The sequence below is a fragment of the Jaculus jaculus genome, chromosome 5 (assembly GCF_020740685.1).
Source record: "Jaculus jaculus isolate mJacJac1 chromosome 5, mJacJac1.mat.Y.cur, whole genome shotgun sequence".
Lineage (NCBI taxonomy): Eukaryota > Metazoa > Chordata > Mammalia > Rodentia > Dipodidae > Jaculus > Jaculus jaculus.
In genome coordinates, this window is record NC_059106.1 from 90,355,408 (window position 1) to 90,381,765 (window position 26,358).

General features: G+C 40.0%; 1 pseudogene; it reads right to left on the minus strand.

Moving 5' to 3' along the window:
* Nucleotides 1–2,223: 2,223 nt before the first annotated feature.
* LOC123460682 lies at nt 2,224–13,500 on the minus strand (annotated as a pseudogene).
* Between the last annotated feature and the right edge of the window lie 12,858 nt (nt 13,501–26,358).

Genomic DNA, 26,358 nt, shown 5'->3' on the forward strand with positions numbered 1-26,358 from the left:
TGACAGCAGTAAGAGAAAAGTCACCTATAAAAGCAAGCCCATCAGTATAACAGCAGATTACTCAACACAGACTTTAAAAGCCACAAAAGCTTGGAATTATGTACTCCAAGTTCTGAAAGCCATAACTGCCAACCCAAACTACTGTATCCAGCAAAGCTATCTGCCATAGCTGAAAAAACAACAACTTTCCATGACAAAAACAAACTAGAGAAATACATGTCCACTAAGCCCATCTATAGAAAATACTTGAAGGGATCCTTTAGCCTGAAATGAAGAAAAACACATACATGAGACTACAAGAGAGAATAAACCATTCTGCAATAATAGTTAATGCAAGAGAGTAGCAGAAACACAGCAAGTGCTACAAAATCAAGAGGAATGGTAGAAATAAGTATACATCTTTAAAAATAACTCCTTTTTTCATTAGTTAGTTTTGTACTCAGTGAATACAGTCAAGCTGGTACATTGTTAGGCTGGTCCATGTCCTAACCCCTCCCCCGGCCTGTCCTTGTTGAGCTTTATGTGTTATGTATTGTGGAGTTAGCCCACAGTTATGGGTAGGAGAAGAGTCTCTGAGTATCATGACCCAACATTTGACTCTGACATTCTTTCTGCCCCCTCTTCCGCAAAATTTCCCTGAGCCATGTTGGGTTCATTTTTGTTCTGCTTCAGTGATGAGGTGTTGGGGGCCTATGGGTCTCTGGATATCTGATTTGGTAGGAGTTGACTGTGTTCTGTGTCGATCTCCTTCACCCTTTTGCTGGCACCTGGTTCACCAAGAAAACAACACGCTTGCTTGTTTCGCCAATTATTCTTAGTTTAAGCTGGAGCCCTTTTGAAGTATGATGGGGTGGTTCTCTCCTTAGGATCTGTGTCTATCTGAAAAAGAGAAGCAGATTCTCCAACAGAGAGTAAGTTAGCACCAGGCAAATGAGATAACCCTTATTTTTTTTTATAAAGAATTTAATAGGTGCAGGCCTTCTTATAGCCTACGATTGTTGGTAGCTAGATAATAGAGAGTGGACTCATGTTTGGATATGGTTCTGACTTGCTTCCCAGCTCCAGCTATGGGTCCCAACCCACTGAGGGGATCAGTTAGCCAAATCAAGAGCAGTTGGTTTCCCAACATGGTTGTGCACCACTATTGCACTTGTGAGAGCATCACGACAGGTTATTTGCTGCAGAGTAGGTTAGACCATGAGTTGCTTGCACAGATATTGGTCATTTTCCCCCAGTCTCCCATGTAGCACCTTCTGGCACTAGACATGCTGACTCTCTGGGGACTGACTCTCTTCCAGCTTCAACCATGCCATTCCATTTTATGTGTCAACCACATATGGTGTCTTCAGCAGTAGGGTCTTACCACTAACCTTTGGTGGGTCATCAAGTACAGTGACAGAAATCTGCCTTCCTTTTAGGAAATCATGTAGGTCTCTCTGATCAAAAGCTCATTGTGGATGATAGCCACATGCTGGTACTGGGAGTTAAAGGTCAGTGCCCACTAAGAAATGGAAGAAAAATATAATTAATATAAAAGAGTTAGAGAGAGAGAAGCTGTAAGATAAAGGTCAGTCTTCATCATACCCTCTCCAGTGTCTTGTGGTTCAGGTGTTCCCTCTAAAGGCCTGGTGAAGGTTCAACCATTTGGTCTGCCTTTTAAGATGTAGAATTTTATGGTACCATTGTCATTTGGGTCTAGATTTGTGTCTCCCACCCCCTCCGTTGCCCTCTCCTCCCTACTGACACACTCTATTGTCTAGTCCTCAAGATGCTTGCTGGGTATGTCAGCATCTTGGGTAGATTCAGGTTAGGTACTGTAGATGAGTGAGACTATGTGGAAATTTTCTTTCTGTGATTGGGTAAGTTCCCTGATAATGATCTATTCCAGGTTCAGCCATTTTTCCTCAAATTTCATTGTGTCATTTTGTCTTACTGCTGTGTGGAATTCCATTGTGTAGATATACCATTGGGTCTTGGTTCTTTACATGGAGGGGAGACCCAATCTTCACTCGCGAAGGATCAGGGCCATTTATCATACTGTCTTGTTGTAGTTGTCCATTGATTTTAATAACAGGAGATGGCAACATCAAGAGACACCCTAAAAGATCTCCTGCAATCTAGACATACTCTTCCTTGCCTCCATTGTGGCGGAGCAGTCCAATTTTCCCCTAGTAGTCTGGATCAACCACTCCTGCTATCACTGTAATTCCTTTTTCAGCCTGTTCACTCAAGGGCATCAGGAGCCCAAAGTGGCCAGGGAAGTCTAAAATTCCAGTTCAATGGAATGCTTTTTGTACCCCCTGGCAGAAATACTCCCTCCTCTAGGCCAGCAGAGCATAACGTTGTAGGAACAGGAAGCAAAAAGTTGGCTTATGGGTCACTTGGGGTGATGGTAAGTGATATCATTCCCATTTCTACCATTTAATTCCTGGACTCATGAATCTTGGCTATAGGAGAAACACAACCATATATAGGATGCTGATACAGAGCATATACAACCTGCTGGAGGACACTCTCCCAGTCCTCCAAGCTATTGCCACCTAGTTTATGCTGTAACTGTTTATTTAAAAGGCCATTCCACTGTTCTATCAAGCCAGATGCTTTAGGGCAATGGGGAACATGGTAAGACCAGTGAACTTCACAATAATGAGCCTACTGCCATACTTCCTTGGCTATGAAGTGAGTTCCTTGGTCAGAAACAAAGCTGTTTGGAATACCATGATAGTGAACAAAGCATTGTATAAGCCCATGGATGTTGTTTTGGCAGAAGGACTACATGCAGGAAAAGCAAATCCATAACCAGAATGAGTGCCTATTACAGTAAGGACAAAATTCTTCCCCTTCCATGATGGAAGTGGTCCAGTGTAGTCAACCTGCCACCAAGTTACTGCCTGGTCACTCCTAGGAATGCTACCATATTTGGAGTTCAGAGCTGGTCTCTGCTGCTGGCAGATTTGGCACTTGGCAGCAGCCATAACCAGGTTAGCCTTAGTTAATGGAAGTCCATGTTTTGGGGCCCATGCATAACCTGCATTCCCACCACCATGGCAACTTTGTTCATGGGCCCATTGGGCAATGACAGAGATGGCTGAGGAAAGAGGTTGACCACTAGCCACAGAACAGGTCAGTTTATCTATTTGATTTTTTTTTTATTTTTTTTATTTTGGTTTTCCAAGGTAGGGTCTAACTCCAGCCCAGGCTGACCTAGAATTCATTATGGAGTCTCAGGGTGGCCTCGAACTCACAGCAATCCTCCTATATCTGCCTCCTGAGTGCTGGGATTAAAGGCGTGCGCCACCATGCCCAGCTCTATTTGATTATTAAAGTTATCCCCTGATGAGGTCACCTTCTGATGAGCATTAACATGTGACACAAGTATCTTTATATCCTTTTCCCATTCAGACTGCTGTATCCACACACACCTTCTCCAAATGTCCTTCTTGACAATTTTCCAATTGTGCTCCTGCCAAGCCCTGGGTCATCCAGCCAAACCATTGGCCACAAACCATGTATAACCGCACATCTGGCAATTTTCCTTCCATGCAAATGCACAACCATATGCAGTACCTGAAGTTTTGCCCATTGCAAACACTTCCCTTCACCACAGCCCTTCAAAATTGTCCCACAAAGGGACTGTAATCCTGCAGCTGTCCACTTCAGGGAGGTACTTGAGTAATGCACTGAACCATCTATAAACCATGCCCTACCTCTCCTCTTCAGTCAGTTGATCATAGGGCACACTCCATGATGCCATAGGTTCATGCTTGGGGGGCAGAAAAGGAGTAGCAACCATAGGCATTTGGGCAACTTTCTCATGTTACTTATTTGTGCCTTCAGGGTGTGTTCAATCCTGATCATGTATATACCACTTCCACTTGATGATGGACTGCTGCTGTGCACATCCAATTTTATGGCCTGGTGGGTCAAACACCTAGTTCATAATACACAGCTCAGGTTGCATAGTAACTATTGTTCAGTTTCCACCAAGCCCCAATAGCAGGACAAGAGCTGTCTCTCAAAGGAAGAATAATTGTCTGTAGATGCTGGCCAGACCTAGCTCCAGAATCCCAAGGAACTCCACTGTGATTCACCTATGGGGTCCTGAGAAAGGCTCCAAACAGCATCCCTATCTGCCGCTGACACCTCAAGTACCATCAGATCTGCCAGATCATATGGCCCAAGTGGCAGAGTAGCCTACATAGCAGCCTGGATCTGTTGAAGAGCCTTCTCTTGTTCTGGGTCCCACTGAAAACTAACAGCTTTCTGAGTTACTTGGAATATGGGACAGAGTAACACAGCCAAGTGAGGAATGTGCTGCCTCCAAAATACAAATAGGCCCACTAGACAGTGTGTTTCTATCTTAGTGTTAGGAGGGGTCAAGTGTAACAACTTATCCTTCACCTTAGAAGGAATATCCCTGCATACCCTATGTCACTGAACTCCTAAAAATTTCTCTGAGATGGAAGGTCCTTGAATCTTGAATGGATTTATTTCCCATCTCCCAATGGGCATATGCTGCACCAACAACTCCAGATTGGTTGCCACCTCCTGATTATTTGATCCAATCAGCATAATGTCATTGATATAATGGACCAACATGACAACTCACAAATGAGATAGGCAATCAAGATCCCTGAAATCTAAGCCATGACACAGAGCTGAAGAGTTAATATAACCTTGAGGTAAAACTGTAAAGGTGTACTGCTGCTAACTTTGCCAGCTGAAGAAAAATTTCTTGTTGTTGTCTTTATGGACAAGTATGAAGAAGAAAGCATTCATGAAGAATAGCTACACACCAGGTACCAGGAGATATGTTAGTCTGCTCAAGTAAAGAAAACACACCTGGGTAAGAGGATTGCCTGAGTTCAAAGCCACATGAGACTGAATCCCAGGTTAGCCTGGGGTAGACTAGAGAAAGACCCTACTTCAAAAAACCAAAAAGAAAAAGAAAAAAGAAAAGAAACCACATCTGGTACAGAAGCTGCATTTGGAGTTACCACTTGATTAAGTTTCTGATAATCCACTCACATTCTCCAAGTTCCAGCTGTCTTCTGAACAGACCAAATAGGAGAGTTAAAGAAAGATGTGGTAGAAATTTACCACCCCTGCATCCTTCAAGACCTTTATAGTAGCATTAATTTCTGCAATCCCTCCAGGGATGTGATACTCTTTATTTCACTATTTTCTCTGGTAGTGGGAGCTCAATGGCATCCATTTGGCCTTTACAGCCATAATAGTCCTCACTCCACAAGTCATAGGCCCAATGTAGGAATTCTGCCAACTCCTAAGTATATTTATCCCAATTATGCATTGCACTCTGAGGCTGGGGAAATAGCCACAAGATGAGTTTGGGGACCCACTGGACTATTGTCAGTCTAACATTTTCCAAAACTCCATTGATCACTTGACCTTCATAAGCACCTCCTTTAGCTAGAGTGCTGTAATGCTATTTGGAGTCTCCTGGAACCAATGTCAATTCAGAGCTAGTGTCTAGTAGACCCTGAAAGGTCCGGTTATTTTCTTTACCCAATGTACAGTTACCCTAGCAAAAGACTGTATGTCCCTCTGAGGAAAGATAGCACTAATGCAGCATTTTGGTGTTCCCCCAGAATTTATGAATTCCAAGTTTTGTGTGCTGTCCTACCTTTAATAAAGAATTAATAAAGATGAACTAAAAAAGAATAAATTATGAATTGTTAAGTTTATAAAAGGGGAAATCCCAAGTTTTGGAGTTTATTTAAGGGAGATTGATGTCTAAGAAGGAAGACAAAACATGTAGAAAGTAGGAAGCAGGCTCTCATGTGGAAAGACTGTATGCTTTGTAAGGTTCATTTAAGAAAAATCTTTAGAAAATTACTGGAACACAGTTGTAAGCACAGGAAGGTAGAACTTAGATACATAGAGAGAGAAACTCAGAAAACACACATGGTATCAACAATGTGTTTTCTGAAGAGGGAAAGTATCAAAACGGAACAGAAATTCAGAGAAGAAATGGGTGATTACAAGGGTTACACTTATGGTTACCCCAAGTTTAGAGCAAGTACACAGCAAGCATAGAGTTGGTAAGAGTACCCATGTGGTAGATTTGGAGACCAAATAAGGATAATACACTTAATTAAAAGGAGAAGTAACCCCAAACTATAAAGCAGAGGCAAGCAGAAACATTTAGATCAAGAAGCAATATAATGCTCTCCAACTCAGCCATGTTGTATGGGGGTATAGTACAGTATTATGTATGTTTGGCTGTACAGAGTAAGAGTTGTGGGGGGAGGAAGAGAGAGAGAAATGCATGTGCACACTGAGGGTCTCCACAGAGAGGAAGGGGCATAAAGGCTGCAGCCTTTATCAGATTCATATATGTAAGGGAAAGAACTCATTAGCTGGTAAATCTGGAAAATAAGCCTGAGGCTCAGCCCACTTGGATGAGTCCAAACAGGTAATGCAGTAGAGTGTGGGCAGTAGGTTGCTGTAGATCAAACTCAATCAGACATTTTGGCTGAGTTTCTGGTGGCAGGGCAAGCAAGCTGGCACTTACTTCGTGGTTCTCCTTAAGCCTCAATCCATAACTGGGACTGCCTTAAAAAAGCTAACTTTCAGAACTTCTGGTCAAGATGATGACAGCCAAACTGCACCACACCTCCCTGGGAAAGAAAGGCAAGGCATTAAGGGTTCACTGGGTCTTTTAGGGGAGAACAATCTCTAATAGATCACCACAGGGAGGGCGCAGAGGGGAAAAAAGGGGGATCACTGATTCTCTCACTCACAGGTAGCACACCAGTCCCCCCAATCCCTCCCCCCCAAGCAGCTGCTATAGCCATAGTCCCAGCGTAAGGATACTCCCACACTTACTGTAGGAAAGATGACCCAAGCCATCATAGTTCCATTTGCCTTACTGGGAAGGGGCGATGGCCCTGCTAACCCCACCCACTCATGACCTTGGGCAGGCTCTGTCCACTGGCCCGCTTGAGCTCATACTCAATCCGTCCATATGCCCACCATGTGCACACAGCCTATCCGCCCATGCACACTCAGCCTGTTCTGCCTATTTGCCCGCTTACTGCTCCAGCCACCTGCCTGTCCATGCATGAGCTCAGGCCCATTCCACTTGCCCACACAAGCTCAGACTCACTTTGCATGTCTACCTATGCCAGCTCAGGCCCAATCCCCCCATCTGCTGTGCTGGCTGCATACCCATCTGCCCGCTGCTGGTGTCCAGCTGCACAAGAACTCAGGCTGCTTCAGCTTCCCGCACTGTGAGACTTTATGCTGATCCACCCATCCACATGTTATCTCAGGACCACTCTGCCCATATAGTTGCCCACCTGCTAGCTCCGGTCAGCTCCCCCAAGAGGCACAACTTCCCCCATTCAACAAGACCACAGTCCTACTCTCTCTACCCATACACTGTGATGGGCAGACCACAGTGCAAAAGAAATAACATGTAGCCAAGCGTGGTGTCGCACACCTTTAATCCCAGCACTCAGGAGGCAGAGGTAGGAGGACTGCCATGAGTTCGAGGCCACCCTGAGACTATGTAGACAATTCCAGGTCAGCCTGAGCTAGAGTGAGACCCAAACTCTAAAGAAAAAAATAAAGAAAAGAAAAGAAAGATAATGAAAAATCAAATGCAAGAAAATTCAACTAGACCACCCAGTCCTACGATGAACGTCTCTAATCAAAACATACAAGAGTCACTAGGATCAGAACACCAAAATGAAGCTATGAGCAAAACAACCCTGACCAAGCTACTGGTATTACTTGAAGAAAAGCAACAAAGGACCAATAATCTTGTGGATGCTGCCATCACTAGATTAGACCTAACAGATAAGAAAATGGAAGGAATTCAAAGACAGTTAAGAGATATGAAGAAGAGTGAAAAAAAACAAAAAAGAAAACATCAAAAATCAGCTGGTGATGCTAAATGAAGACATAAAGAAATGCAAGGATGAATTCCAAGAAGCATCAAGAATATCAGAAAAAAAAATGTGAAAAGGGAGTTTAACAGAGGAATGGAAACTATACACAGAAAAGTAGTAAAAAATACATACCTAATTGAACAAGTCCAAAACTCTCTAGAAGCTCTCAAAATAGAGTCAGCCATGTGGAGGATAGAAACCCTAATCTGGAAGACGAGATGGAAGAAACAGTTTGACAGTTCAAAAGTTTCAATAAGTTCAAAAATTTCTGTGAACAGAACATGAGGAAATTGTGGAATACCCCTAAATGTTCTAATATAGGGATCATTGGAATACCAGAAAGAGAAGAAATTCAGGCCAAAGGCATGGAGAACTTATTTAACAAAATAATCAAAGAAAAATTCCCCACCCTCTCAAAAGAAAGGCCCATCAAGATACAAGAAGCTAACAGAACTCCAAAGAGACTGGACCAAAGGAGAAATTCTCCAAGATATATTGTCATTAAGACTCTCAACATTGACACCAAAGAGAAAATCCTAAAAGCAGCTAGGGAAAAACAGTGCATCACTTTGGAAGGTAACCCCATCAGAATTACTTCAGACTTTGCAATGGAAAGCCTAAAAGCCAGGAGGGCCTGGAATAGAACACTGCAAAGTCTAAGCACCTATGGATTCCAAGCCAAACTACTCTACCCAGCAAACATATTCCTCATAATAGATGGTAAAAGAAAAACTTTTCATGACAAAACTCAGCTTTATAATTATATGAACACAAAACCAAACCTACAGAGAGTATTTCAAGAAATTCTCCACACAGAAGAATCAAATAATCAAACTCAAATACCTACAAGAAGCAGATCACAATAACCAAACTCAGAAAAGGCACAAAAAACTTCTAAATCCATGAAAACATCAAACCACATATACCAACACAATATGGCAGGGATCAAAACAAACCTCACAGTCATGACCCTAAATATTAATGGTCTTAATTAACCCATCAAGAGACACAAGCTAACAGGATGGATCAGAAAATTAGACTCCTCAATCAGTTGTCTTCAAGAAACCCAACTCACCACTAAAGCCAGACACCTCCTCAGGGTGAAAGGGTGGAAAACAATATTCCAACCAAATGGGAATAAGAAACAAACAGGTGCAGTTATATTAATATCAGATAACATAGACTTCAAAAATAATCAAAAAAAGACAAAGAAGGCCACATCTTACTTATCAAGGGAATGATCCATCAAGAGGATATTACAATCATAAAATTGTATGCACCAAACACAGGGGCACAACAGTTCATAAAGCAAAACCTACTTGACAATAAAACAGAAATAACCACCAACACCATCATAGTTGTGGACTTCAATACACCACTGTCAGTAGTAGACAGAAACTCAACAGGGAAGTAAGAGAGCACAACAAAGCCATAAATCACTTAGACCTAACGACATCTACAGAACTTTCTATCCTAAATACACAGACTACACATTCTTCTCAGCAGCGGATGGAACCTTCTCTGAAATATATTGTATACTGGGCCACAAAGCCTGCCTCCATATATTTAGGAAGGTTGACATAATTCCCTGCATGATATCAGATCACAATGCTATATTGCTAGAAATTAACAACAAAAGACCCACCAAGAATCCCATCGGTGCCTAGAAACTGAACAGCACACTTTTGAACAATAAATGGGTAGTGAACAAAATGAAAAATGAAATTGAGTTCTAGAAATGAATGACAATAAAAACATATTGTACCAAATGGGACACAATAAAGGTGGTCCTCAGGAGAAAATTTATAGCTCTAAATGCCTTCCTAACAAAAACAGAGAGATCCCAAATCAATAACCTAACCATCCACCTAAAGGTACTAAAAAAGCAAGAAGAATCTAACCCAAAAAGCTCCAGATGGAAAGAAGTAATTAAGATCAGAGCAGAAATTAATGAATTGGAAATTAAAAAAACAATTAAGAAAATTGATGAAACAACAAGCTTTTTCTTTGCAAAAATAAACAAGATTGACAAACCTCCTTGCCAATTAGATCAAGAAAAACAAAAGAGAGAGAGAGATGCTACAAATTAACAAAATTCTAAGTGAAAAAGGAGAGATCACAACAGACATAAGTGAAATTTGGAGAATCATCAGGACTTATTTCAAAAACCTCTACTCAACAAAACTGGAAAATATGGAGGAAATGGATAAATTCTGGACAAATACCATCTACCAAAGCTAAACTCAGAGCAGATTAATCTCCTAAACAAACCTATTACACTCATTGAGATTAAAAACATAATAATAATTAAAAAAGAAGAATACAGGACCAGATGGCTTCTCAGCTGAATTCTATTAAACCTTTATGGAAGAACTCAAACCAATCTTCCTCAAGCTGTGCCACACAATTGGAGAACAGGGAAAACTCCCCAACTCCTTCTAGGAAACTAGTATCACCCTAATTCCAAAACCAGGCAGAGATGCCACAAGAAAAGAAAACTACCAGCTTATTTCCCTGATGAACTTAGATGCAAAGATCCTGAACAAAATCCTCACAAATAAAATCTAACAACACATCAAAAGCATTATCCATCTTGATCAAGTGGGATTCATCCCAGGAATGCAGGGGTGGTTCAACATACAGAAATCTGTCAATGGACAAGGTTAAACACAATGGAATACACATAAACAAAGTTAAACACAAAAACAACATGATCATTTTGATAGATCCAGAAAAGGCCCTTGACAAAATACATCACTTTATGATCAAAACATTGGAGAGAATTGGCATGGTTGGTTCATATCTTAACATAATAAAGGCTATACACAAACTCCTAATGCCCAAATAATAATGGAGACAGACTGGAGAAATTCCCATTGAGATGAGGAACAAGATAGGGTTGTCCACTCTCACCTCTGCTCTTTAATATAGTACTGGAAGTGCTAGCTCTAGCAATACAACAGGAGAAAGAAATAAACTGGATGCAATTTGGAAAGGAAGAAGTTAAGTTAGCTCTATTCACTGATGACATGATTGTATATGTTAGAGACCCAAGAGACTCCATACTCCATCCCAAAACTCTCAAAGGTGATTAACTCCTTTAGCAAAGTAGCAGGATACAAAATCAATGCACAAAATCAGTAACCTTTCTATATGCAAATGACAAAGGTACAGAGAAAGAAATAAGGGACATGGTCCCATTTTCAATAGCAACAACAACAAAAATAGTAAAATAAAATATCTTGGAATAACATTAGCCAAGGAAGTGAAAGATCAATATAATGAAAATATAAAAATACTCAAAAAATAAATTGAAGAAGACTTGAGAAAATGGAAAGACCTCCCATGCTCCTAAGAGGCAGAATTAACATTGTGAAAATGGCAATACTACCAAAGGGAATATAGAGATTTAATGCAATTCCAATTAAAATCCCAACATTTTTCTTCACAGAAATAGAAAAAATGATCTCAAAATTTATATGGAAATGCAGAAGGCCTCGAATATCCAAGCATATCCGCAGCAAAAGAAACACCTCTGGAGGCATCACCATACCTGATCTAAAGCTATATTACAAAGCCATAGTAATAAAAACAGCATGGTACTGGCATAAAAACAGGAGCATAGACAAATGGAATAGAATTGAGGACCCAGACTTTGGGTCATGCTACGACAGCTACTTGATATTCGACAAAGGCCCTAGCAATATAGTCTGGAGAAAAGATGGCATCTTCAACAAATGATGCTGGACAAACTGGATAACCATATGCAGGAAATTTAAATTTGATCCACATATCTCACCATGCACAACACTCAAGTCCACATGGATCAAAGGCCTCAATATAAGACCGGATACTCAGCTACTATTGGAAAAAAATATAGGAGGATCTTTCCATGATATATAAATGAAAAATGACTTCCTGAACAAAACCCAAGTACCACAGGATCTTAAAAAATCACTCTTCCAATGGGATCACATGAAGCTGAAAGGCTCAATTGTAAAAGAGATAGACATAGAAAACAATCAACTCCTAACAAATCAGATATCCAGGGACAGAGGCTCCCAAGACCTCATCATTGAAGCAGACCTAAAATGAACCCAACATGGCTCAGGGAAATTTTGCAGAAAAGGGGGCAGAAAGAATGTCAGAGACACACGTTGGGTCATGATACACAGAGACATTTCTTCCTACCTACAACAGAGGGCTAACTCCAAAATGCATGACCCATATACTTCAATAAGGAGGGGCCAGTGGGAGGGGGGAGGACAGGAAGGAGGCTAGCCATGGTACCAATTTGACTGTATTCACTGAGTACAAAACTAATTAATAAAAAATAAATTTTAAAAAATGCTAACTTTCTCTTATATTCCTTCAGGATTTGGGGGGTTTTAGAAAGATCTTTCCTCAAGGGTACTTGGCCACCTCTTTAATCAAGGGCCTCAGGATCTGTAAACTGGCTCAAGTCTGGAAATTCATTAAGAGGGCTTGACTCTGTGTTGCTATAATTCAAAGTGGCATTTTGTTCCTTTGCTCTGGAACTTTTTTACTTATACATACCAAGCAGGAACTTAGTAGGCTTATATCTATTTCATTCTGGAAATAGCATAGTTAGTCAGCCAGTACCAAAGGTCTACATGAGTCATACCATTAAGATCATTGTTTTGCATATGCTGTCCAGTATGGTATACCCACTCAACTCACATTTGGTGATTCAGCAATGCCACTTGGCACTTGTTACTCTGAGATCTAGTTAGACCCATTGCATCTAATTCACCTACTGTAGCAACTGCAGATCCCACTTTACGGTGTTTTGACATAAAGGATGAGTGATTGGGTAGTTTAAGTATGCTGGGGCTCCCTCACTAATCTGTTTCTTGAGTCTTAGTGAAGGGCACATCTCTGGACGTTACCCTTGTGGGGCAAAGATGAGTTTACATGACAAATCCACTTCAGCATTCCAAGTTCTTTCAGCCTTTTAATCCCTTCATCAACAGTAAACCAAGTGATATCAGGAAGTTTGAGCTCATTCACAGTAGACCATCTTTGGATCCATATTTCTGCCAACCAATCAGATAAATTCTTGGCAATTCTTCCAACTGCACAAGTTGGAAAAATCTCTGTTTGGTGGGCGCATTTCAATAAATTCAGCCTGATCTCATCTTATATTCCTTCTGCCATCATCCCATACCCTTAAAACCCATCCCCACACATATTTCCCATGCTTCTGCCTCTACAACTTGGAAAGCTCCTGAAGTTCTTTAGAGGTGTACCTCACTTCCTTTGAGTCTCTATCTCACCTTTATGGGCATACCTACCTACAGGCAAAGATGGATGGGTACTGAGGAATATCAGCACCTCCTGCAAGGATGTTCATTGCTGGTTCCTCCAATAAAGAAGATAAAGAATGATTAATTCCCTCAGGCAAGGGTGGAGAGGGTAAGACTTCAGGGGGTGGGGGTGGGGACACAACTGTCCCTAAATGAGGGAAGGCCACATTCTCATGCAAAACAACTTCTTCAGAATCTGAGAGCTCAATGTCCCCAGATTCCTCAGGGTCTTCACACACATCTTCATCCCAAATCATGTAATCCCACACTTTTCCAATCCATGCCCTCACCTTAACTTCTGATAGCCTGTGAGGCTGGGATTTGAGCTTGTGTTGCAAGTTATCCAGTCTTCAATGAGAGCTTGGGTTTGATTTTCTGCAATTTGATCCCTGTTCTGGCTAGAGAGGAGACTCTCTTCCAGGGCACTCTTAGAAACCTTCAGATCGTGTAAGTGGATCTTAAGCCTAGAAATTCCCTTTCTGAGCTTTTGATTTTCCCTTAATAGTTTATCTAGACATGCTAGAAGCAACCAACCAGCATTATCATTTGTCTTACTTTTCCACAAATATTCAAAAGTTTTAGATGCAGAGTCACTAAATTGCTTGCTCTTCACAAGACATGACTCAGGATCACCAAATGCTTATCAGAGTTTTTTAATTAATTCACACCATGTATTATTAGCACCCTCCTTATTACCAGTAAAAGTGATCTACTTATTGCCCAAGAAGCACTCTCTTTATACCATTAGAGCCTTTAATTGCATTAAAATTGGAGAGCCAATGTCAAATAGCAACAAGCCTGCCAGAGAAATCCACTCTTACAATTGTTTCTCTAGAACCACTCCTGGTAAAACAACCTGTATTAGTCAGAGTTCTCTAGAGGAACAGACAGAATGATTGTATTAAAAGGGAATTTATTGTATTATCTTATACCAATCCAAGAAAACCAGTTTGCAAGCTCAAGAGTCAAGGAAACTGGGAGCTGCTCAGTCCACAAGGCTGGATGTCTCAGTAGTACCAATTTGGCACTGAAGTCCTGAAGGCTTACTGAGAAGATGCTGGTCTTCAGACCATGCTGGTCTCCAGTCAATGCTGGAATGTATGAAGCATCACCAGCAGACAAGTGGGTGGAAAAACTGACCAAAATAAAGAAAGAAAGAAGAGATCCAAATTAATAATTAGAGATGAAAATGTTACCATGGCAACATATAAAAGAAGCTTCATAAAATTATAAGGACAGTCTTCCAGTTAAGATGGCGACTTAGGTACCACGCCAAAGCAGCCTAGGGGGGAAAAAAGACCAAAAAAAACTCAGCAAAATACACACTTTTACTAAAAAGTGAGGTGTATAGGAAATCAAAATGGCAGTGGAGAAGTAGAAGAGATCCAGAGCCTTCACAGGCCGGCAAAAGCAGCCCCAGCAGGTCCGCCGACTGCGGCGGCAGCACACCAGAAACCACCAGGCTTGCCTCCAGCCACAGGAGAAGCCAGGAGAGGGGAGCTTCCACTCACACCGGCACACTCCACAACTCAAGAAACGTGAAGAAAGAGCGACAGTGAGCAACGGAGAAGCAGACCACAAGGTAGAAGGACATGTGGAACAGTGAGAGAACCAGAGCAGCTGTGGCTCCCTCCCATCCCCTACCACATGTGCCCATTCCAGCGAACAGAGCAGTGGTCCCAGGACCCAGCCACGCCAACTTGAGTGAACTAGTGGGACTCAAGCAGGAGCAGAGTCTGGCAGCAACATCAGCAGCTCCGTACCAGCAGCAGTGGCCCCAGCAGCAGCAGATCCAGTAGTGGCAGCATTGGCAGATCCAGCAGCAGCAGCTTCAGAGGCAGAAGTCGCATATCCAGCAGCAGCAGCAGAGTATCCAGCAGTGGCAGCTAAAGCAGCAGCAGTGGCAGCAGCAGCGGTGGACCCAGCAGAGGCAACAGACAGAGCAACAGCAGCTTTAGCAGCAGTGGTGACATATCCAGCAGTGGCAGCTTCAAGAGCAGAAGGGGCGGTTCCAGCAGCAGAGGTGCTGACCTGCAGGGACACAGTTTCCAGGCTCAGTTTGCCCCACAAGAAAAGCCACTGCTCAGATCCAAAAATCAGAACAGCAGCCCAACGACCCAGCCGGCAACTTGACAAAGTCCAAAATCATCCAAAAAGGTAATTGGGATTGATTATACCAGGGAAGGGTCTCACTTGGTCACAAACTGACTTGGATCCCTCAACAGACCAGATATCTTAACCTTTTTGTTGCTAGTGGATCTGGTTGTTATAATAACTACTCTTGCATGAATATTCGGTGCTGTTTTTGATTGAATGTGTACAGTGTTTAGTTAAAGTTTAGAATCTACCTGTATTATATTCCACTCAGCCGACTTGAATACTCCCATAGCAAGGAAACTCAACCCTAGGAACACCTTTGTAGATACTTTGAGAGATTTAAGAGCCACATCTAACACCTTAAGCTCCTATCCTGAAGATATATAACATCAAATCAATTGATACAGCTAAGAATATCTAGCTAGCAAGAAAATCCAAGCATTAACTTAATCCAAGATGCAAAAATATATACATTATAACACAATAAACACTATAAAGCAAGACAATATAAATCCACCTAACAGTATTAATGCATCAAAAATGACTTCCTGCGAGAATGAGTTAGAGGAAATGCCTGAGAAAGATTTCAAAAGAATGATTGTAAATATGTTCAAAGAAGTCAGAGAACAAATAAAAGGAGTCAAAGAGGAACTCAAAGAGGAAATCAAAGGAAACAAAGAAGACACAGGACACCAATTTAATGAAATAAAGAAGGCAATACAAGACATAAATAAGGAAATAGGAATAATAAAGAAAAACCAGTCAGAATTACTAGCAATGAAGAACATAATTAATGAAATAAAAAAACTCTGTAGAAAATCTCACCAGTAGAATGGATGAAGGAGAGGACAGAATATCTAAGCTAGAAGACCAGGTGGCAGATATAATATAGTCCAACAAAGAGAAAGACAAACTTATAGAAAAGTATGAGTGGGAATTTCAAGATATTTGGGACACTATGAAAAGATCAAATGTAAGAATTCAGAGCATAGTAGAAGGAGAAGAATTCCACTCCAAAGGAATAGTAGGTGTCTTCAACAAAATCATACAAGAAAATTTCCCCCAAATTGGGAAAGAGGTGCCAATGCAGATACAGGAATCCTTTAGAACCCCAGCCAGACAAAACCTGGAAAGAACCTCTCCTCGTCATATTATAATCAAACTACCAAACACACAAACCAAGGAAAAAATATTGAAAGCAGTTAGAGAGAAAAATCAAGTTACCTACAAAGGTAAGCCCATCAGAATTACAGCAGATTATTCAACACAAACTCTAAAAGCCAGAAGGGCTTGGAGTGATATATTCCAACTTCTGAAAGATAACAACTGTCAACCAAGGTTACTTTATCCCACAAAGCTATCCATTCAAATACATGGAGAAATAAGGACATTCCATGACAAAAGCCAGTTAAAGGAGTATTTGAAGACAAAACCAGCTCTTCAGAAAATACTTTATAGGAACTTCCATGCTAAAGAGAAGGAAAAGCACACTTATAAGGAACCTGGAAAACATAAGAAATACTCAAATACTAGTTAACACAAGAAAGCAGAGGTAGAACTGGAACCAAAAAAAAAAGGCAAACATAAATAACACATCTTTCAATAATATCTCTTAATATCAATGGCATCAATGCCCCAACCAAAACACATAGGTTTGCAGACTGGGTTAAATATCAGGATCCTACAGTTTGTTGTCTCCAAGAAACTTACTTTTCTACAAAGGATAGATATTACCTTAGGGTGAAAGGCTGGAAAATGGTGTTTCAAGCAAATGGGCCTAGAAAACAAGCAAGGGTTGCTATCCTAATCAGTCCTACGTTGGTCAACAAAGATAATGAAGGTCACTTTATATTGATTAAGGGCACACTCCAATAAGGGGACATTATAATCCTAAACATATATGCACCTAACAAAGGAGCTCCCATATTCATCAAACAAACACTATTAGAACTAAGGTCACAGATAATACCAAACATAGTGGTGGCGGGTGTCTTTGACACCCCACTCTCAACAATTCACAGGTCATCCCAGGAAAAAATAATCAGAGAGGCATCTAGACTAAATGAGGTCACAGAAGGAATAGACCTAACAGATATATACAGGACATTTCATACAAAAGCTGCAGAATATACATTCTTTTCAGCAGCTCATGGAACATTCTCTAAAATAGACCACATATTAGGACACAAAGCAAATCTTAACAAATTCGGTAAAATTGAAATAATTCCTTGCATTCTATCTGACCACAATGGAATTAAACTACAAATAAGAAGCAAGAAAGGCTATAGAGCATACACAAAATCATGGAAACTAAACAATACACTACTAAATGATGAATGGGTCAACGAAAAAATCAAGAAGGAAATAAAAAAATATTTACAGAGTCAAACAATAATGAAAATATAACAGCAAAATCTCTGGGACACAATGAAAGCAGTTCTAAGAGGTAAATTTTATAGCCTTAAGTGCCTATATTAACTTAGAAAGGTCACAAGTAAACGGCCTAATGCTTCAACATTAAAGTCTTGGAAAAAGAAGAACAAGGCAATCCAAAAATTAGTAGTCGGGAAGAAATAATAAAGATTAGGGCAGAAATTAATGAAATAGAAACAAAAAAAAAAATCCAAAGAATTAATGAAACAAAGAGTTGGTTCTTTGAAAGGATAAACAAGATTGATAAACCCTTAGCAAATCTGACCAAAAGAAAGAGAGAAGAGGCACAAATTAATAAAATCAGAGATGAAAAAGGTCCATCACAAGATTCCAAAGAAATTCAAAAAATCATAGGAACATACTATAAATGCATATACTCCACAAAGTATGAAAATCTGAAAGAAATGGATTCTTTCCTTGATTTATATGACCTACCTAAATTAAATCAAAATGAGATTAATCACATAAATAGACTTATAACAAACATGGAGATCCGAACAGTTATCAATAATCTCCCAACTAAAAGAGTCCAGGCCCAGATGGATTCACTGGTGAATTTTACCAGACCTTTAAGGAAGAGCTAACACCATTGCTTCTTAAGCTTTTCAATGAAATAGAAAAAGAAGGAATTCTATCAAACTCCTTCTATGAGGCCAGCATCACCCTGATACAAAAACCAGACAAAGATAGAAGAAAAAAAGAAAATTACAGACCAATCTCCCTCATGAACATAGATGCAAAAATTCTCAACAAAATATTGGCAAACAGAGTACAAGAATATATTAGAAAGATCATTCACACTGACCAAGTAGGCTTTATCCCAGAGATGCAGGGATATTTCAATATACACAAATCTATAAATGTAATACATTATTTAAATGGGTTGAAGGAAAAAAATCACACGATCATCTCATTAGACACAGAGGAAGCATTTGACAAAATCCAACATCCCTTCATGATAAAAGTCCTATAGAGACTGGGAATAGAAGGAACATATCTCAATATAATAAAGGCTATTTATGACAAGCCAACATATTACTAAATATTACTAAATGGGGAAAAACTGGAAGCTTTTCCACTAAAATCAGGAACAAGTCAAGGGTGTCCACTGTTCCCACTTTTATTTAATATAGTACTGGAAGTCTTAGCAATAGCAAAAAGGCAAGAGACACACATAAAAGGGATACAAATTGGAAAGGAAGTTATCATTATTTGCAGATGACATGATTCTATATATAAAGGACCCTAAAGACTCTACTAGCAAACTGTTAGAGCTGATAAGAACCTACAGCCATGTAGCAGGATACAAAATAAATACACAGAAATCAGTAGCCTTCATATATGCTAACAACAAACACACAGAGGATGAAATCAGAGAATCACTCCCATTCACAATTGCATCAAAAAAAATAAAATAAAATAAAGTACCTTGGAATAAACCTAACCAAGGAAGTAAAGAATTTCTACAATGAGAACTTTAAAACACTCAAGCGAGAAATTGCAGAAGATACTAGAAAGTGGAGAAACATCCCTTGTACCTCAATTGAAGAATCAATATTGTGAAAATGGCAATCTTACCTAAAGCAATCTACATATTTAATCCAATACCTATCAAAATTCCAAAGGCATTCTTCATGGAAATAGAAAAACAATCCATAAATTCATTTGGAATCACAAAAAACCTCAAATATCTAAAAATAATACCGAGCAACAAAAATAAGGCTGGTGGTATCATCATACCTGATTTTAACCTATACTACAGAGCCATAGTAACAAAACCAGCATAGTACTGGCACAAAAACAGACATGTAGATCAGTGGAACTGAATAGAGGACCCAGATGTAAGCCCAGGTAGACATAACAACCTGATATTCGATAAAAATGCCAAAAATACTCATTGGAGAAAAGACAGCCTCTTCAGCAAATGGTGTTGGGAAAACTGGATATATATCTGCAGAAGGATGAAAATAGATTCTTCTCTCTCGCCATGCACAAGAATTAAGTCCAAATAGATTAAAGACCTTAACATCAGACCTGAAACTCTGAAACTGCTAGAAGAAAAAGTAGGGGAAACCCTTCAACATATTGGTCTTGGCAAAGACTTTCTGAATACAACCCCAATTGCTCTGGCAATAAAACCACAAATTAATCACTGTGACCTCATGAAGTTGCAAAGATTTTGTGCTGCAAAGGACACAGTGAAAAAAGCAAAGAGGCAACCTACGGAATGGGAAAAATCTTCACCAGCTATATATCTGATAGAGGATTAATATCTAGGATATACAAAGAACTCAAAAAGTTAAATAATAAGGAATCAAACAAGCCAATCAACAAATGGGCTATGGAGCTAAATAGAGCATTCTCAAAGGAAGAAATACAAATGGCATATAAGCATCTAAAAAAATGTTCTACGTCACTAGTCATCAGGGAAATGCAGATTAAAACTACATTGAGATTCCATCTCACTCCTGTCAGATTGGCCCCCATCATGAAAACAAATGATCATAAATGTTGGCGGGGATGTGGAAAAAGAGGAACCCTTCAACACTGCTGGTGGGAATGCAATCTGGTCCAGCCATTGTGGAAATCAGTGTGAAGGTTCCTAAAACAGCTAAAGATTGATCTACCATATGACCCAGCTATAGCACTCCTAGGCATATATCCTAAGGACTCATCTCTTTTCCTCAGAAGTACATGCTCAACCATGTTTATTGCTGCTCAATTTATAATAGCTGGGAAATGGAACCAGCCTAGATGTCTCTCAACTGATGAGTGGATAATGAAGATGTGGCACATTTATTCAATGGAGTTCTACTCAGCGGTAAAGAAAAGTGAAGTTATGGAATTTGCAGAAAAATGGATGGATCTGGAAAGGATTATACTAAGTGAGGTAACCCAGGCCCAGAAAGCCAGGCGCCACATGTTCTCTCTCATATGTGGATCCTAGCTACAGATGATTGGGCTTCTGCGTGAGAATGAAAATACTTAGTAGCAGAGGCCAGTAAGTTAAAAAGGAGACATAAAGGGAAGAGAAAGGAAGGGAGGAGGGTACTTAATAGGTTGATATTGTATATATGTAAGTACAATGATTGAGATGGGGAGGTAATATGATGGAGAATGGAATTTCAAAGGGGAAAGTGGGGGGCGGGGAGAGAGAGTATTACCATGGGATATTTTTTATAATCATGGAAAATGTTAATAACAATTATATTAAAAATTATAAGGACATGCATTAAGAACATACATTCCACTAAGTTTGAGAGTCTGAATGAAATGGATGACTTTCTAGATATATGTAACCTACCAATATTAAAGCAAGATGAAATAAACATTTAAACAGACCTACAACAAGAAATGAGATGAAAGTAGCTATTTAAAAAAAATATCAGGCTGGAGACATGGCTTAGCAGTTAAGCCCTTGCCTGTGAAGCCTAAGGACTCTTGTTTGAGGTTTGATTCCCCAGCACCCACATTAGCCAGATGTACAAGGGGGTGCATGTGTCTGGAGTTCATTTGCAGAGGCTGGAGGCCCTGGCGTGCCCCTTCTCTCTGTGTCTCTTTCTCTCTCTCTCTCTCTGTTGCTCTCAAATAGTAAGTAAAAATAAAGCAAAAAAAAATTTTTTTTTAATTTTTTTTTGGTTTATTTTTATTTATTTATTTGAGAGCAACAGACAGAGAACGAGGCAGAGAGAGAGAGAGAGAGAGAATGGGCGCGCCAGGGCTACCAGCCACTGCAAACGAACTCCAGACGCGTGCGCCCCTTGTGCATCTGGCTAACGTGGGACCTGGGGAACTGAGCCTCGAACCGGGGTCCTTAGGCTTCACAGGCAAGCGCTTAACCGCTAAGCCATCTCTCCAGCCCGCAAAAAAATTTTTTTAAAAAATCTCCCAAGTAAAAAAAATGTGCAGAGCCACAAGAATTCACTGGTGAATTCTACCAGACCTTCACAGAAGAACAAATACAATGCTGCACAGATGTTTCACAAAATGGAAAAGGAAGGAATATTCCAAACTCATAAGAACTTAAGTGGGGCACAATGCAGTCCCCATCAGACAATGTCTTGAATGAACTTGTTCAAGTCCTTTCTTGAGAAGTCATTTCTTTCTTCACTTTCCTAAAAATAAAATCAAGAGACTAGAGAGATGGTTCCCAGTTGAAAGGCATTTGCTTAAATCCTGATGGCTGGGTTTAATTCCCCAGTACCCACATAAAGTCAGATGTTCAAAATGGCACATGAGCCTGGAGTTTGTTGGCATTGGCAAGAGGCCCTGGTGTGCCCATTCATTGCTCTATCTCTCTTAAATGAATAAAAATATTTTAAAATAAATAAATAAAATCAAAATAATCAAAATAGTGGGTTAAATAACCAATATTGAAATTCTTATGCCTTTTTAAACTTATTTCATTGAGAACTCTCATAGTTATAGACAATAAACCATGATAATTCCCTCCCATCTCCAACTTTCCCCTTCATAAATCCACTCTCTATCATATCCCCTTGCCCCCTCAACTAGTCTCTCTTTTATTTTGATTCCATCATCTTTTCTTCTGGTTATGAAAGTCTTGTATAGATAGTTCCAGGCATTGCAAGGTCATGGATATCCAGGCTATTTTGTCTGGAAGACTGCATTGTAAGCAGTACTACCCTTCCTTTGACTTTCTTCCACCTCTTCCACAATGGACTCTGAGCCTTCAAAGGTGGGATAGAGATGTTTCAGTGATGAACACTCCTTGGTCACTTATTCTCAGCACAATGGTGTCTTTTGAATCATCCTAGAGGTCACCACCATCTGTAAAGAGATGCTTCACTAATCCAAAAGTGAGAGTAGCATTAATATAGGAAAGTGAACATTAAGAAAAAGTGCCTACTGGGCAGTTTGATGAGAATACTATATGCATTTAGCCAGACACTAATAAGTGTTACACCACTAGAGGTCATGACCTCCCCCATTGTAGATTTTCAGTACCAGGCATGTACTCCCTCCCATGGTGTGGGCCTCCAATTCAATTAGTAAACAGTTGGTTTCCCCCATAACAAACATTCCACTATTGCACCCAGTGACTCATTTGGCCTGGCTGGCCAAACTTAAGGCTTGCAGAAAAACTGCTGTTTTTCTCCAGTGACAACTACTCTCTCACATAGGACTGAATACAGCATAGCTTTTTCCAGCTTTCTGTCATTTGGTCTATTGGAGTTGGGGGGCGTTTAGCTCAGATACAGCTTGATTTCTCAGGGCGCAATCATGCCAAGCATGTAGAGTCTTCAGAAATAGGGTCTCCCCATCTACTCCTCATTGGAAACCAAGAGCCTTGGCAATGGCCTGTAATGTTTTGGGGGCATCAGAGACCTCCCTGTCCAACAACTCACTGGAAGGTATCACATCCCTAACACATGGTTCACAGTTGTTAACTTTCAGAACTTGGAATACCTCATTCCAAGCCCTTCTGGATTTTGAAGTTTGTGTTGAGTAATCTGCTGTTACCCTAATCAGCTTGCCTTTATATATGACTTGATTTTTCTGTCTAACAGCTTTCAATATATATATTTTCTTTGGCTTTTGTGTTTTGTAGTTTAATTATAATACGGTGGTAAGAGGTTCTTTCCTGATTTTGTCAGTGTGGCATTCTAAAGGCTTCCTGTAACTGTATTTGTATCCCTTCCCCTATTTGGAGGAAATTTTCTTCTATGATTTCATTGAAAATACCTACTAGTAATGTCTTTGGAGTGAAATTATTCTCCTTCTATTATACCCTGCATTCTTGTTTGATATTTTTCATAGTGTTACAAATGTTTTGAAATCCCCATTCATACCTTCCTATTAATTTGTGTTTTTGACTGTATTAGATCTGCCACCTAGTCTTCTAGTTTGGATATTCTGTCCTCTCCTTGATCCATTCTACTGGTGAGACTTTCCAGAGTTTTCTACTTGACTTACTGTGTTGTTCATTTCTAGTATTTCTGATTGGTATTTTTCCATTATTTCTATTTCCTTACTCATGTCTTGTAGTGACCTTCTTATTTTATAAAGTTGGTTTCCTGTGTTCTCTTAAGATTCCTTTAGGAGTGTGTTTTCTTCTTTGATTTCTTTAAGAATAGATATAATCATTTTATTGAAATCTTTGTCAAGCATTCCATCTAAGTCAGTATCCCTGGAAGTCACTTCTGATGGTTTTATAATTTTTGATGGAATTGTATTGTCTTGATTTTTTGGTTTTCTTATATATAATGTGGGGATTTTTGCATCTTGAGTTAATTTAATGTTTGGGTTTTCTAATTACCTATATTATTCTTAGCCATGTAAATCTGACTATACATATCTTTTCTCTTCTCTTCTTTTCTTTTCTTTTCTTTTCTTTTTTTTTTTTTTTTTTTTTTTTGAGGTAGGGTCTCACTCTAGCCCCAGGCTGACCTGGAATTCACTATGGAGTCTCAGGGTAGCCTTGAACTCATGGCTATCCTTCCTCTGCCTCCCAGGTGCTGGGATTAAAGGTGTGTGCCACTACACCCAGCATGACTACATATAGTGAAGCAGTTTAAGGTTCCAGGTGTGGCTCTTATTTTTCTCCAGAGTAACAGTAGAAGTGACCCTGGGTGCTGAGTTTGCCTGCTTTGCAAGTATTCTAGTAGGCTGGGTGGAGCAAAGTACTATCAAATTCTAAATTCAACTGAGCAATATCCACATTCAATCAAAACTAGCACAGAGTATTTATGCAACAGTGGGGATTAAAACAAACAGATAATCTAATAAAGCCAAAGTCCCTAAGGGTGAGTATTGTCCCATACCCTTAATCCTATCTGGTGGCTGAGATTTCTGGTCTGAAATGAGTTTCAGGTCAGCCTGAGGCTGAGTGAGACCTTGCCCCCAAGAATGACAGAAGAAAAAGACAAAGGCTCTATAAATCAGGAAACATCAAAGGCAATAATAGTCAATACCAAAATACAACATATTTGAGAATGGTAAAGCTGACCAAAAATACATAATCAAATTTAGCACATAACCTGCCCTTACATGGAAGGTGAGATTAGCATTTCCATTGTAGGTTTATGTACTTGGTTTTGTGTGAGTAGGCCCTGTTACCTTTTGGGATGGCATCCAATCTCACAAATACTGAGTGCCCACCTTGATCCCTCTCTGTTGCTCTGTGGATTTGGTTAGGCTGTGCTGGATGCCATGGGGCCGTGGGATGGATGAGTTTCTCTGGTGGTTTGCAGCACTGGCAGTTAGGGGGTTGGAAGCTATGCAGGATGCCTGGAGTCATTCCAGAGCCGCTCAGTTGGCCCCATTTGTATTCTCCTTCAACAGCTCCTCAGCTGGTCCCTACTGTCCTTCCTCTTCAGGTTTATTGACTTTGCAAGGAGGCTGGTGTGAGTGGAAAATATCTTTATGTGGTTTCTGCCCCAGCAGCTCTGCGCTGGCAAGGCAGATGCACAGATTGTGGCCACTGGTACCTTGGCAGGATTCTGACTGGTTTCCTGCTTTCTAGAGGATGGTTCTCTCTTGCTTCTCTGATGTGGGTGATAATTCCTTATACACCTGCACTTTTGATAGAAGAGTGTATTTTGTTGTTTTTCTGCTTATTTCCCTCCCAAGATGCTTTGGTGTGGCTGCTATGCTGCCATCTTACCTAGAAAACCTCGTTTATGTTTTTTATTTGTTCTGTAACACTCAATCATGTTTTTTAAATGACAAAACATTTTTGCATTTGGAATGCAAAGTGTTTTATGTAAATATTCTCTGTAAACTCTACACTAATTGCCTTGAAATGTGTGTGAGATTTTATTTCCTATCTCAAGTATATCGTTTTGGTTTTCTTTCCAAGACAAACAAGCTTTAGTTTAGTTAAGTAAACATAATAAATAATTCATTCAGGCTATAATTTCAGTCTGTTGAGCTGTCATTTTGCCCCTCCTCATATTCCTTTCCATCTTCCTCTTTTCTTTCTCCTCCTCACTCCCACACACCAGCAGCCCCTCCATGTTCTCTGCAGAAGCAATGCAATTGCAAATTGGAATGATGAGAAGGCTTTGAAGTCACTCAGGTATAATAACTTGCTTTCTATTTTTCAAAACATATCTGCTGGTAAAATAAACCATGTCAGGCAAAATAGCATAATTAAATGTTGTGCTTTATGCCTGTTTCTGAGAACAAATGAACTTATTCTTCCATTGAGAAGAAAAGAGTTAGGGAATTGAAATCACCTAGATTCTTCATCCTAAAATATTGATTACCAGAACTATAGGCAGGACTGGAAACCCCAGCAGAGCAAACTCAGAGAGACAATCAAGAAACTTAAGGTAGCTCCTTAGTCATAGAAACAATGGTGCCTCAAAATCCCCCTTCACTGCCCAGTTACACACTGGACCCTTCACTGTCAGTGTCATATTCACCCATTGCAACATCAAACCTTTTCTTTGCCTCTTTTCTGCCCAATAAAAATACAGGGGCATGAACTGAGGGATAAAGACTAAAGTAAGTATTCTTTCAAAACCTATGTTAGCAGTAGGGGAGGACTGTTTAATCATATATTTTATAAATATATACCTCAAAGCTTCTCACTTCAGGTACCTGATGGATATAGATCA